The sequence below is a fragment of the Coregonus clupeaformis genome, chromosome 7, assembly GCF_020615455.1.
Source record: "Coregonus clupeaformis isolate EN_2021a chromosome 7, ASM2061545v1, whole genome shotgun sequence".
Classification (NCBI taxonomy): Eukaryota; Metazoa; Chordata; class Actinopteri; order Salmoniformes; family Salmonidae; genus Coregonus; species Coregonus clupeaformis.
Window position 1 is genome coordinate 38682680 of NC_059198.1, and position 14245 is coordinate 38696924.

Sequence of the window (14245 nt, forward strand, 5' to 3'; positions counted from 1 at the left end):
ACAGACATTTGCTAATATTTTCACCCCACAAAGCTTGTCCATTTCATGCAACATCGACAACTCTACTAATTTGCTTGATTACTCCAACATGCCAATATTTAGAAGTCCGCTTTTTGGGGTATACACTCCCACCAAGAGGTATTATAGACACACAAATCAAAAGTTTCATTTCCATTTTTGTTTGTCCATTCTGTGAGATGAAAGTTGAAATTTTGAGTGCAAATGTAATGTCCATAATGCTGTAAGCGCCCATATATAACGATATGAATAGCTATTTTATGTAATGTGCCTTAAAGCTATTCAAAGTTGAAACTTTTGCCATCTGCATGGGGACACAAAAGTTCATGGGAAGTCTGCAAATGATCCTTTAGGGCACTTGAAAAAGTGTCTTTACTGACATTGGAGCCGGAATCACAACTCTTGGCTCTCATCTTGTTGACCTGAGACTCAGCAATATCAGCCCTCTCCTCTGCCTCGTCCAGTTCATGCTAGATCTTGCGGAACTTACCCAAATAGGCATTGGCTTGTTCCTCCTGTGAATTTGTTTTTATATAAATGAAGTTTCTAGCAAACAAAACAATTTGAGAATTACAGATGCATCCGTGGGATGATAGAAGGTTACTTACAGCCTCCTCTGCAGTTCTCTTGTAGGATTTGACCTTCAGCTGCAGTTTGTCCACCAGGTCCTGCAGGCAGCTCAGATTTTTACGGTCTTCCTCAGTCTGCAGACAAAAAGAAGGGAAACAACATTATATGTATCTTACATTTGATTCTGAGCATTAATTGTGCCCTGTCAAATTAAAGTATATAATGTACCTGGTAGGTGAGCTCCTTGATATTCACAGACTCCTTTCACAGAATCACTGCTCCTCCTTTGCTCCATTTCCACTTCACTCTCTAGCTCTCTCACCTAGAAAGATATGATTGATGTTAATATCATGGCAGCATCAGTAATGGCCTTCTTGGCCTTTTCCTCAGCATTTCTGCACTCCTGCACAGCCTCCTCCACTTCATTCTGAAGTTGGGATGTGTCGCCCTCTAGCTTCTTCTTCTGTCTCAACAGGCTGGTGTTCTACACATATGACAAATTACTTTTAATATGACCTCTACATACCTCAGGTAGCAGATACTGTATTTAATTGTTATCTATAGAGCTCGCCAGTTTGTAGTCCTAAAAAACGGAAATGAGTTACCTCTGGTTCGTTCAGCCATTCCTATGGGCAAAATGAATGGGAAGATATTGGGGTTTGGGATAGCTGAAAATAAGGTCTGAGGTTAAGACAGGTTTAGGAGATCTTATATGTTTTGTTCCATGAGATAATGTCAGTCGGTTAACCTGCCCTTTATGAATTATGAAGCCTTTATGTGCTTTATGTATTTGTTTTGATTACATAAATGCTTAATAAGTCACAAAAGGTGACGTTAGCTGATGAAGATTATCTCAGAGAACAAAACGTATAAGATCTCCTAAGCCTGTGTTTACTACAGACCTTATTTTGCAGTTTATCCAAAAACACTCCAAAAAAAACATTACTTTTCCCATAGGCTTTGGCCAACGAGCCATGACGGAGTTAGTGCCTACAAAAAGATGACATTACTATTGCTCCTCTCTATTACTGTCTCACCTCTCTGGCCAAATCTGCCCTTTGTTTCACCACCTTGGCTTGAGCAGCTCTCTCAGCCTCTACCTCTTCCTCCAACTCCTCAATGCGGGCCTGAAATTGAGGGATTTCAGATTTCCTGGTAAGAACACAACAGTTGCAACAGAAATATTCCCTTTTCAACAATGCTATTGAAATACCTGCAGCTCCTTCAGTTTTTTCTGAAGCTGGGCACCCAAGACCTGCTCATCCTCAATCTTGCTGTTGAGTTTGCTCATCTCAAAGTCCTTGCTGATGAGTAAAGGACACATTTTAGCGCTTTCTGTAAAATAATTATTCATTCGATTTTTGTGGGTTGTGATCTTACTTCTTCATTCTCTCCTCCAGCTGCTGCTTGTCATTCTCCAGGTCCATTAGACTCTCCTGGGTCAACTTCAAGTCTCCCTCCAGCTTTCTCTTGGCTCTCTCAAGGCCCATTCTCACCTTCTTCTCTTGCTCCAGAGACCCTTCAAGCTGATAAAATATGTATAAAACAATATTCGGAGTAACCAATTTACTGTAGCCTATTTTGAGGACATAACACATTTTGTTGTAATTTTTATAAATTCCTATTTCATACTCACATCATCAACTTGCTGTTCCAGTTTGGCTTTGGCTTTGGTCAGCGTGTTGACTTTGTCCTCCTCACTCTGCAGGTCATCCAGCGTTTGCTGATGAGCCTCCTGCAGAGCCTTCTTCTCCTTGGTCAGCTTGGCAATGATATGTGCTGGATTGTGCTCTTGATCCTCACATCTCTCTTCAGCATCACCAATAGTGTCTTCTTGCTGTCAATGTGTCAATATATTGTAAGTATATACAATTCTCCAAAGTTCCGAAGTTTGTTTGGTGGAAAAATATTTGGACACTACAAATGATCGAAAAATGCTCCACTGATTGTATGTATCTATGTCACAAGAATTTCTATCTCAATGTTCAAACTGAACTATTTTATAACTCCATCTGTATCCTAGAGGTTGTAAGGCTCTAGTTATGAAAACAGACAGAATCCCAGCATACAATGATCAGTTCTTTATTCAGAGAGCGCTCTGCCCCCAAAGTGCAGAGCAAGTCCTTTTATTCACACACACAAATTCTTATCATAGGCTACTCCATGCTTAGACAGGCTGTATTTTTCCATTAGGCCTCTACATGGTTATATCGTCTACAAGTCTCTCGCTTCCCCTCCCTAGGTGGGGACATCTGGTTTCCCATCCGACCCCTGCATGTATAGCTGCAAAAGACCACAATGTCCTATTTCTAAGTCTAACTAAACTACACACATCATCAGATTATAGTCTTATGATTCTAACACATTTCACACAGTTATACAGTTTCGGGGTGGAATACTTTAGTCATTACTTTAAACATTTAAAATCTTCTATCAATCCACCCTTTGACTAAATAATACACACATACAATAAATGTCTTTCTTGATAAAATACATCATATTAAATCATATCATGCTAACAAACTCTACTTCCAATCATAACTCTTCTTGTTAGGATTTTCGTTATGATCTTAATTGAAAGGATAGCATACTAAACATTAAAAATGGTCTCATTCAATGCAGGTTCATCAGGATTAAAATCTTCTGCATCATCAACCAAAACTGGAGGCATGTATCGTTCATCCCATTGGTCTGAATTCGGGAGCGGACTGTATCTCACCATCTGCTGGGACACAGCTTTCTCCAGAGTCCTAGAAACAAGACCTCTCACACAAGGGATTAGACAACATCCACAGAGTACCAACATTCCCATGCAGGCTATAGCCACCCCCAGAACAGAGGCCACAAAAATGTTCTAACTAAGCTACACACATCATTAGATTATATTCTTATGATTCTAACACATTTCACACAGTTATACAGTTTCGGGGTGGAATACTTTAGTCATTACTTTAAACATTTAAATGCTTCTATCAATCTATTTAGCAAATCATGTCTCTTTTCTCTCTGTTTTTCCATCTCTCTTGTTAGCTCTAAGCTAAAAGCTAACTAGAAAGGCCATTTGGACCAAAGATGTGACTGCAGCAAAGTAACTGTAGTGCAGTTAAAGTTACTCACAGTTTGGACAGTGAGCTGCAGGTCATTCTTCTCTTGGAGAAGGGACACCATCTTTTCTTCCAGCTCCTTTTTACAGGCTTCAGATTTAGCATAAGCCTCTTTAAGCTTCAGGAATTCTTCCTTCATGTTGGCCATCTCCTTATCAGTCTTTGCTGACTTCAGCAGAGGTTTGATCTTGAAGTACAGCTTCATCCAGGGCCAATTCTTGACACCCATGAAGGCACGAATGTTCCATTGGATCACAAGCAAGGCATCCCTGTGAAATTGAATAGAATTAGCTTTTTACACAACCTTTTCCACCTTCACCATATTGCCTGAAGAAGTTTGATCTATTCTTATTCCATCCTGCGTTCAACTATTTTCTGGAACTCAATTCTGGCAAGTAGACCACGTGATCAGGCCTGGAGGCCAGTGATGATAAGAGCCAGACGATTGTTTCTCATCTCCTCAAGGGTAACCAGGAGACCAGCCTTGAAGAACACCTAAAGATACACAAAGGCCATAATGTGGTGCTTGGCTTGTTGTGTATTTGGTAGGATTGCATTTTTCTTCCAGTTGACCATAAATAACTTGAATGTGGTATCCCCCAGATAAAAAATAAACTTGGCAGTCATGTTTAGATTGCTGATGTCTAGCCTCTGTAGGAAAATGGCACAAATTGACCACAGGGTGGCCCTGTAATGAGCAATTGATTTTACAACTTCAGACCCAGCATGTTAACCAAGAGTTACACAATTTGGCAAGGTCTGTAAAAGCATGTACAGAACATATGGCCAAAATGCTTTTAAGTATCTATCATTCCAGTGTTAATACTAATTGGAATTATTTTGCACTATGGCCTATTTATTGCCTTACCTCCATAACTTGCTACATTTGCACACACTGTATATATATTTTCTGTTGTATTTATGACTTTGTTTTGTTTTACCCCATATGTAACTCTGTGGTGTTGTTTTTATCGCACTGCTTTGCTTTATCTTGGCCAGGTCGCAGTTATAAATGAGAACTTGTTCTCAACTGGCTTACATGGTTAAATAAAGGTGAAATAAAAATAAATAAAGTAGCCAGATCTGGATCTACTACATGGTGGCGCTATACCAAGTACACATTTGTATCTCTTGACTTGACCCATTTGCCCTAAAGACAGATGATATGTAGTAAGCATGTTCAGTGGTATATCAGCAGTTATTTCAAGAGGCATTGCTCAGGTTGACCTGATCGTGGTTGTCACGTACGTTGAAGGACGGGACAGAACAAGGCGCAGCGTGATATACGTACATGTTTATTAAACCAATAAACACTCGACAAAACAATAAAAACGTGAAGTCCAAGGTAGCACACACAACATACCTTACAAGGAACAAGATCCCACAACTAGACAGTGCCAATAGGCTGCTAAAGTATGGTCCCCAATCAGAGACAACGAGCGACAGCTGCCTCTGATTGGGAACCACACCGGCCAACATAGATCCACACATACTAGAATACAACATAGAAAACGCACAACAAAGAATATACACACCCTGACTCAACTTATAAGCGTCCCCTGAGTCAGGGCGTGACAGTGGTGTTTTGGTAATATACTGCTTGGACCTGGTAATTGCTGCTGTTTTTCCATCCTGGTCCAACAGGTCTTATTGCTTTTCATCTATTTAAATAATTGACCTTAGTGTGTTATAATCTGTAATGGGTGTGGTCAATGTCCAGAGAGCCCAGGAGTTTTTCAGCTGCCTTCATGTTGTCCATGAACTGGCCATCAGGGGTAGCATTTGGATTGAAGATGTGGTATCTTAACAAAAATTTAAATAAAAAAGGAAATGCATGTTTCTACCTTTGTTTGAAGTCAGCATACAGGATCCTGTTGGGGAAGCCCTTTCTGCAGATCCTGATGCCTTCCAGCACACTGTTACAGTGCAGCTGGTGCATGACCAGAGGATTCTCCATGGCCCCAAATCAAATACAAATCACATTTTATTTGTCACATACACGTGTTTAGCAGATATTATTGCGGGTGTAGCGAAATTCTTGTGCTTCTAGCTCTGACAGTGCAGTAATATCTAACAAGTAATATCTAACAATTTCACAACATATACCCAATACACACAATCTAAGTAAGGAATATAATTAAGAATATATACATATATGGACGAGCAGTGACAGAGCGGCATGGAGTAAGATACAGTAGAATATTATAGAATACAGTATATACATATGAGATGAGTAATGCAAGATATGTAAAAAATATTAAAATGACTAGTGTTCATAAAATGACATGTCTCCTGAGTGGCGCAGTGGTCTAAGGCACTGCATCGCAGTGTTAACTGTGCCACTAGAGATCCTGGTTCGAATCCAGGCTCTGTCGCAGCCGGCCGCGACCGGGAGACTCATGGGCGGCGCACAATTGGCCCACCGTCGTCCAGGGTAGGGGAGGGAATGGCCGGCAGGGATGTAGCTCAGTTGATAGAGCATGGTGTTTGCAATGCCAGGGTTGTGGGTTCGTTTCCCACGGGGGCCAGTATAAAAAAAAAATGTATTCACTAACTGTAAGTCGCTCTGGATAAGAGCGTCTGCTAAATGACGTAAGTGTTCAATTTCTTAAAGTGGCCAGTGATTTCTAGTCTATGACTATAGGCAGCAGCCTCTAATGTGCTAGTGATGGCAGGAGTCTTGTTCTCGTTGGGGATGAGGCAACGCACAAAGTGGGGGTGAGTAGACCTCAAATTGGTCATGAGTTTACCCAAGTTCTCCTGTGAGTATGACAAATGTAGAATTTTCCATCAGAGAATGAGTCTCCAAGTACCTCACGATTCACCACAGCATTTAATGCGAACATGCCAATCCAGCACATACTGGCATCTCAAATATAGTGCAAATATAATACATTTGTTAATAATCTTCCATGTGAAAACATCTGAAATATATTGATTTAAGCTCAGATTTACCCTGTGCAATGCAGACACAGTCTGGAAGGAAGAGCCTTTCTTCTTTTTTCCTCCAGCTGCTTTTTCTTCAGGTGCTGTTTGATAATGAAATAACAATTCAAATATACTAATATTACTACTATCATGGCGATTGTTATTTATTTTAGTGGTTTGTAGTCTTTACAGATAGAAACACATAGTACCTCCTTCTGCACCAGCATAGCCCACAAAGAGGTTGGCCAGGAACTTAAGACTTGACTTCTGGAACAGTCCGACCACAGTCTCATTCAGGGGGTCCTCGTTCTTCACCAGCCAGTTACCAATGTTGTAGTCAACAATGCCAGCATAGTGAACCAGGGAATAATGTGCCTCTGGTCTACCCTTAACAATCCTAGGCTTCTGGAAGCATGCATTTTTGCAGAGATGCGTATCATACAGCTTAGCTTTGAATGTAGAATCACTGGCCTTGGGGAACATGCACTCCTCTTCAAGGATGGACATGATACCCATGGGCTAGTGGAAGGAATATATTAAAATAAATTAGTGCTAAGGGAAAAGCATAGTGAATAAATATCAGAATAATTTCTGGTTGAAGCACATTTATAAAGATTGCTCTTGTAATGTTTGAAATCTCAAAGAAGACTCTGTACACATCATATAAACTACTGCACAACTGAAGACACCAACCCTTTCAATGAGGTCAATGCAGGCAGCCAAGTCCATGCCAAAGTCAATGAACTCCCAGACGATGCCCTCTTTCTTATACTCTTCCTGCTCCAGCACAAACATGTGGTGGTTGAAGAACTGCTGCAGCTTCTCATTAGTGAAGTTGATGCACAGCTGCTTAAAGGTGTTGAACTGGAAGGGAAGTTCACAGGTACTTTAATTTGTCAGCTGTGATGTTTTAGATTATTTGTTTCATGATGTGTCCTTTTTTAAAACAAATTTACATCAAACACTCATATCAAAGATCTCAAAGCCAGCAATGTCCAGCACACAAATGAAGAGCTGGCGAGCATTCTTGGTGTCCAGAGAAAGGTTGATTCTTATCACCATCCAGAGGAACATGTTCTCGGAAATGTTCTTTGAACGTGCACCAATAGAGTAGTACACCTACAAAATATTGAGAAAATAAATTACCAAAACATAGCCTCAACAGAAATGCATAGGGACAGTTTCCTAGACACAGATCGGACATAGTCCTGGCCTAAAAAGCATGTTCAATGGGGAATCACAGGCATGAAAATATTAGCAACTCTATACAGAAGTTTTATGTTCACATTTCTTTTAAAGAGTCACCTGGTTGACACTCTGACCTTTGGTGACCCACTCATTTCCTACTTTGACCCTTGGGTGACACAGCCCCTTGATTAGGTCAGCAGAGTTCAGGCTCATCAGATATACGACTTTGTCGACATCTAGAAAGGGAAAGTTTTATGATTGGAAGAGGCATGCTAACTAATTTAGGATTTTTCAGATTCAACTGTATATTGAAGTGAGAGGTTTTAAATCCTCAGCACTCACCCTCAGTGCCATCTGCCTCTGCTTGCTCCTCCCGCTGCTTATTCTTGAACTTCGGGTTGCCGTAGTGCATGATGGCACCAGTCAGCTTATAAATGCCATTCTTCTCCTCTTGGGAGAAGCCCAGCACATCAAAGGCATCCTAGTTCCAAAAAGGCCATTGTTTTGTATTGGAGAAAGAGTTGGATACAAGTGGAAAATTATCGTATGTACAGTATGTATATACCGTATTTTCCGCACTATAAGGCGCACCGGAGTATAAGCCGCAGCAGCTAAATTGAATGATGTGTACATATAAGCCGCACTGGACTATAAGCCGCAGGTGTTTTAATGTTTAATTACCATATGTAAGGGTTCGTGCACAGAGGGGATTGTCGGGAAAGAGACAAACTGTCTCGCTCTCGTAATGTCTGTCTTGCTCTCGTTCTGTCTCTCGTTCTGTCTCTCGTACCACTCTCGGTTCCACTTTTACGCGCTACCTGTCTCACTCTTTTCCGGCCTCCAGCTTTTCCTGCTGGAGCCCGCCGCTTAAAGGTGGGAGGCGCGGACCGGTCATAGAGCCCATAGAGTTAAAGTTGGTGGACTGTAACCTGTAAAATCCATAGATTTAGGAGGTCTTCTAGTGGCCGTTAGCTGTAAAAATCCATAGATTAGCCTCACCGTTATATAAGCCGCAGGGTCGAAAAATGGGAAAAAAGGCGCGGCTTATAGTCCGAAAATTACGGTATTTTACTCACATCAGTAGCCATTAGCTCATCTGCATCATTAATGGAAGTTACAGCAATCTCTCCTTGGGAGATGAAGGCATAGTCATAGGGATAGCTGGTGATAAGTAACATCTCTGAAAATAATTGAACAGCACAGTTTAATTTGTGTTTGGGCTGTGGTATAGGTCATAACATAAACAGTTATTTATAAATAGACAGGACGGCAAATTAGTCCTGATCATGTTTTGAAAATGTGGAGATTGTTTTGTGTGCAATGGATCTCAGTGTGGCATTTAAATAATTGCAACTTTATCATGGACAAACTTAGCCTTACGTAAGGCTTTACTTTGGAATGTGTCTCAAAGGAAATGTTACGCCATAAATCACTCTATATTGTGTTGTGTGGTTTACGGTGGGGGATGGGGGTAGCACACTGCCTGGGCTGGCTGCACTGAATCATCAGAATTGAATTGGAAACTACAAAAGTTTCATTCAGAATCAACCGCAACCTAATCAGTTCGATGTTTCAATACTCACCCAGCAGTTCTGGTTTCTGTTGGGACAGGATCTGGTAGAAGATGTGATAGTCTCTCTCAGCCTTGAGCTGGAAAGTTACACGTGACTTCTCCAGAAGATCTGAGAAGTATGGAAAAGTTGTTTTGGTATTAATGTGTTCCCTGTCAAATAGATCTGTTCAATGCTGAGCAAATTGAGTATTGTACTCACAAGTCTCAATGTCAGCAGACGAAAGCTTCCCACTGACTCCAAAATGAATTCGGATGAATTGACCCTGTAAGGTATTGTCAAAGCAGAAATTAATGAGCACTCCAGTGGTGGCCGGTGCCGTTTAAGATGAGGGAGGACAATTTTAAAATATATATATATATATATTATGAGCATGGCCTTATTTCTATTACAGCATTATGGATGACTGTCATTCATATTCTATTCACCCAGTTCAATGTAACAGCAATAGGTTTAGGCTACTACATGATACTCAAATTTTCCCTATACCCATCATGAGGTTGTTACAACCTAGCCTATGAATGGAAGTTTACAACGTAGGTGTACACAGGTGGAGAGAAAACTTAGAGGTGACACGGACAGACAGTGACACATTCAATAATGCCTTGCACACTCTTGCCTGCATCTAGCTGATCTAGGGTGTAATCATTAGTCCAACAGTTGCAAACGAGAGTTTATATTCGACAAATTCAGGTATGTTTATCCCCATTTCGTTTGCTTCTGTTTTAGAAATGTTTTTCAACAGAATCGGGGGAATGAATACACCCCTGTTCAAGCGTAAACACAGTTCACTTTTATAGCAGCCACTTTGTATTCCTTCTCGCATCTATGCGCTCTCCTCCTCTCACCTTTCCCATTCGCAATGCACAACACATCAGCAGTATGTGACCAAGGCGGAAAAAAAATCCAAGCCAAACCATATCATAACTGCTACACACAGCCTACATTGTTGTCACCATATTAGCTAAAGTAAAGTCATAGTCAACATAGGTAATAGAACTAACGCGTTAGTAAACCAGCTACAATCATGCAGTAACATTACAGTGTACAGTCAGTAAGCAGTTTAGCACTTACACCGGTGGGCCCCGGTGGCAATACATTTGTAAAACAAAAAGCTTACCTTGACTTGGAAGAGTTCCAGTGTTGTGTTGGATAGTCATAGCCAGCTAGCTAACATAGCATCCCTCTGTTCGAGCAGGGTGTTTGAGTACATTTACATTTACATTTTTTTAAGTAGGTTAAACTAGCTATCTGTATTTGCTAGCTAAGTAAGTGAAACTGAAAGTGAATAAAAAATTATGAAATCTCTCTCTCTCTCTCTCGCTCTCGCTTCTCCTTCATTTTGGAAGAAATTAATTTGTTCAAAACTGTTCAACTTTTGTCTTGCTCTCTCTTTGAGTCAACTACTCACCACATTTTATGCACTGCAGTGCTAGCTAGCTGTATCTTATGCTTTCAGTACATTCTCCGATCCTTTGATTGGGTGGACAATATGTCACTTCATGCTGCAAAAGCTCTGATTGTTTGGAGGACATCGTCCGGAAGTTGTTATAATTACTGTGTAAGTCTATGGAAGGGTGTGAGAACCATGAGCCTCCTAGGTATTGTATTGAAGTCAATGTACCCAGAGGAGGACGGAAGCTAGCTGTCCTCCGGCTACACCATGGTGCGACCCTACAGAGTGCTATTGAGGCTACTGTGGACCTCAATCAATTATTTGGTGATGTGAATATATTTAATATAGTTTTATCTAAAAAGGATAACTTTTTTAATGTTTTACAATTTGTATTTTTATGAAATTCACTGAAGAAGATGGTCCTCCCCTTCCTCCTCTGAAGAGCTGTCATGCCCTGACTCTGGGGACTCGTATATGTTGAGTCAGGGTGTGTATGTTCTATGTTGTGTATTTCTATGTTGGGTTTCTATTATGTGTAGATCTATGTTGGCCGGTGTGGTTCCCAATCAGAGGCAGCTGTAGCTTGTTGTCTCTGATTGGGGACCATACTTAGGCAGCCTATTGGCACTAGTGGGTGGTGGGATCTTGTTCCGTGTTAGGTATGTTGTTTGTGTACCTTGGACTTCACGTTTCGTTTGTTGTTTTGTCGTTGTGTATTCATGTCAAATAAACATGTATGCATATCACGCTGCGCCTTGGTCTGACCCGTTCCTTAACGAACGTGACAAGAGCCTCCACTGGAGCACCCAAGATCTGGGTCCAATAAGTATTTGTTTTCTTTTTGAATACCTTAGGTGTGCTTGATTGAGCTCGTATAGTGTAATGGAACCATATCTGTTAGGCTCAATCAGGCACTGAAAGTATTATAAATAAAACAAATACTTTCTAAACCCAGTTATTTTGCACACATACTCCCAAAGGGGAGATTAGCTGATGGACCTGAGAAAGAATAGCTGACGTCATGAGTGACAACTTTTCATTGAGGAAAAATGTACAACGACTGTGAAATATGGTTGTCTCACCTAGCTATCTTAAGATAAATGCACTAACTGTAAGTCGCTCTAAATAAGAGTGTCTACTAAATAACTACAATGTAAAATGTAATGACATCAACTAATGGGGATCCTAATAAAATGCAGATCCTAATAAAATTATAATACTGAAGTTAACAGATAAGATTAACCTTTATGATAAGATTTGAATGATATTTGACTGCAAACAAAGACAAAACTTACGAATCGGGAGGAGTTGTCATTCCTGATGGTCTTGGCATTACCAAAAGCCTCCAGGGCAGGATTGGCCTGGATGATTTGATCTTCCAGGGTCCCCTATAAACCAACAACCATACAGTGTTAAAATGCTGCAATGAAAATCAATACTCTATGAACAAAAATTACATTTTGTCAACATATGCTCATCCAGCCATGAAGAATGTTTAATTTTGGATCGATAATAATGAACATTTGCATTCTATTTGACCTTTTTTTCTTCTGCTGCACTTTTCTTTCCACTAACAGCAGCAATGCTGGCGAAGTACTGGATGACTCTCTTGGTGTTAACAGTCTTTCCAGCACCGGATTCTCCACTGGGATTGAAAATACAAATGTTGACGTATCAGAATTCCTCTTGATTTGAAATAGTCTCAAATGGATATAACCTTTGGTTGATGTACTTACGTGATAAGGACAGACTGATTTTCCCTGTCTGTTGAAATAGAAGTATCAGTAAATGTGACATTATCCAAATATCATTTGATTTCTGTAGATGAAAAGGAAAAGTGATATTTTACCTGACAACAAGTACTGGTAGGCATTGTCAGAGATAGAGAATATGTGAGGAGGAGCTTCTGTCCTCTTCTTGCCTCTGTATGCATTGACAACAGACTGATCATACACTGGCAGCCACTTGTATAGGTTGACAGTAACACAGAACGGCCCTGAGTAGGTCTGTGGAAGACGAGGGAGTTTAATTTAATGGAGATATCAGCAGGCAGGTCATTACTTTTGTAGATCATCCAGGCTGCGTAACGCTCTTTGAGGTCAAACAGTACAGGGGGCTCGTGCAGGAAGGCGAACATCACCATGTCCTCAATTTTAACGAACTTTGGCAGGTTCTGAGCGTGGACGTCGTCCTCCTTCACAGTAATAGTCGGAAAGAAGAGGAAATAAAAAAAATGTGTATCATTTTCAAGGTGCAGAGGTATTCACTTTGAGACCAATCTTAATGTGAGATTGCACACAATGTTGAATTTTAACAAATCAACTATTTACAGGTAATGCCAGATTTGCATGAAAGTTAAAGATCTCAAGTTAGGATTCTGCTCTTTGTTGTCTCTTGTTAGAAGGATTATAATAGTAAACAGTAAAGCGTATAACTCAATTTAGTTTATAAATAATTGTTATCCTTGTATAAACATCTAGTCTGGCATTCCATACGCTCCTTGTCTGACTTGCGCAGATAGGAAGCTGCAGCGCCAAACTCTGCCATCAAACTGTCCCCCATTCTTAAATCTGTACTGAACAGAGCATTTAATACATACTTATGTACATCATTTACACACAGTGCCAGGTTTGAGTTAATGCCACCCCAAACTCTGCCATCAACACGTCCCCCATTCTTAAATCTGTGGATCAGAACATTGAATACATACATGTGCATATTACACAAAGTATCAGGTTTGAGATGCATTGGCATTTGACATTTTTTGACTGTTCGAGTACTCTTATTATTATTTGTTTGAGTATTCGAGTACCCGAAAATGCTCCATATACACTGAGTTTAAAAAACATTATGAACTGCTTTTTCCATGACATAGACTGACCAGGTGAATCCAGGTGAAAGCTATGATCCCTTGTTGATGTCACTTGTTAAATCCACTTCAATCCGTGTAGATGAAGGGGAGGAGACAGGTTAAAGAAGGATTTTTAAGCCAATTGAGACATGGATTGTGTATGTGTGCCATTCAGAGGGTGAATGGGCAAGACAAAAGGTTTAAGCGCCTTTGAACGGGGTATGGTAGTAAAAGATTTAAATGCCTTTGAACGGGGTATGGTAGTAAAAATACATGAGTCAAAGCAGAACACCAGTAGGCTACCAGATTTAGAGTCATAGATTAATAAGAGTTTATCTGAACAATATAAAGGTCAGTAAACCGAAAGAACATTGAAAATAAACCAAAACGTGAGGTTCACAGCAGACCAAAAGTTTCTGGGTCCACTGTAGCTGAAATCTACAGCTTGTGATAGTGACGACACCGACAACATAATATTTACATGTAATTACTATATAGGAAAGAGGTGTTATGCAACATAAACAAGTTGACTAGATTAATGAGTACAGACAAGAAAATGAAACACATTAGTATACACATTTGGCAAGTTGTTAAAGTTTTAATGAAACGCATTTAAAGA

At 40.2% G+C, this 14245-nt stretch overlaps 1 pseudogene; it reads right to left on the bottom strand.

The window, feature by feature from the left end:
• Positions 1-296: 296 nt before the first annotated feature.
• On the bottom strand, positions 297-13337 carry LOC121568669 (annotated as a pseudogene).
• Between the last annotated feature and the right edge of the window lie 908 nt (positions 13338-14245).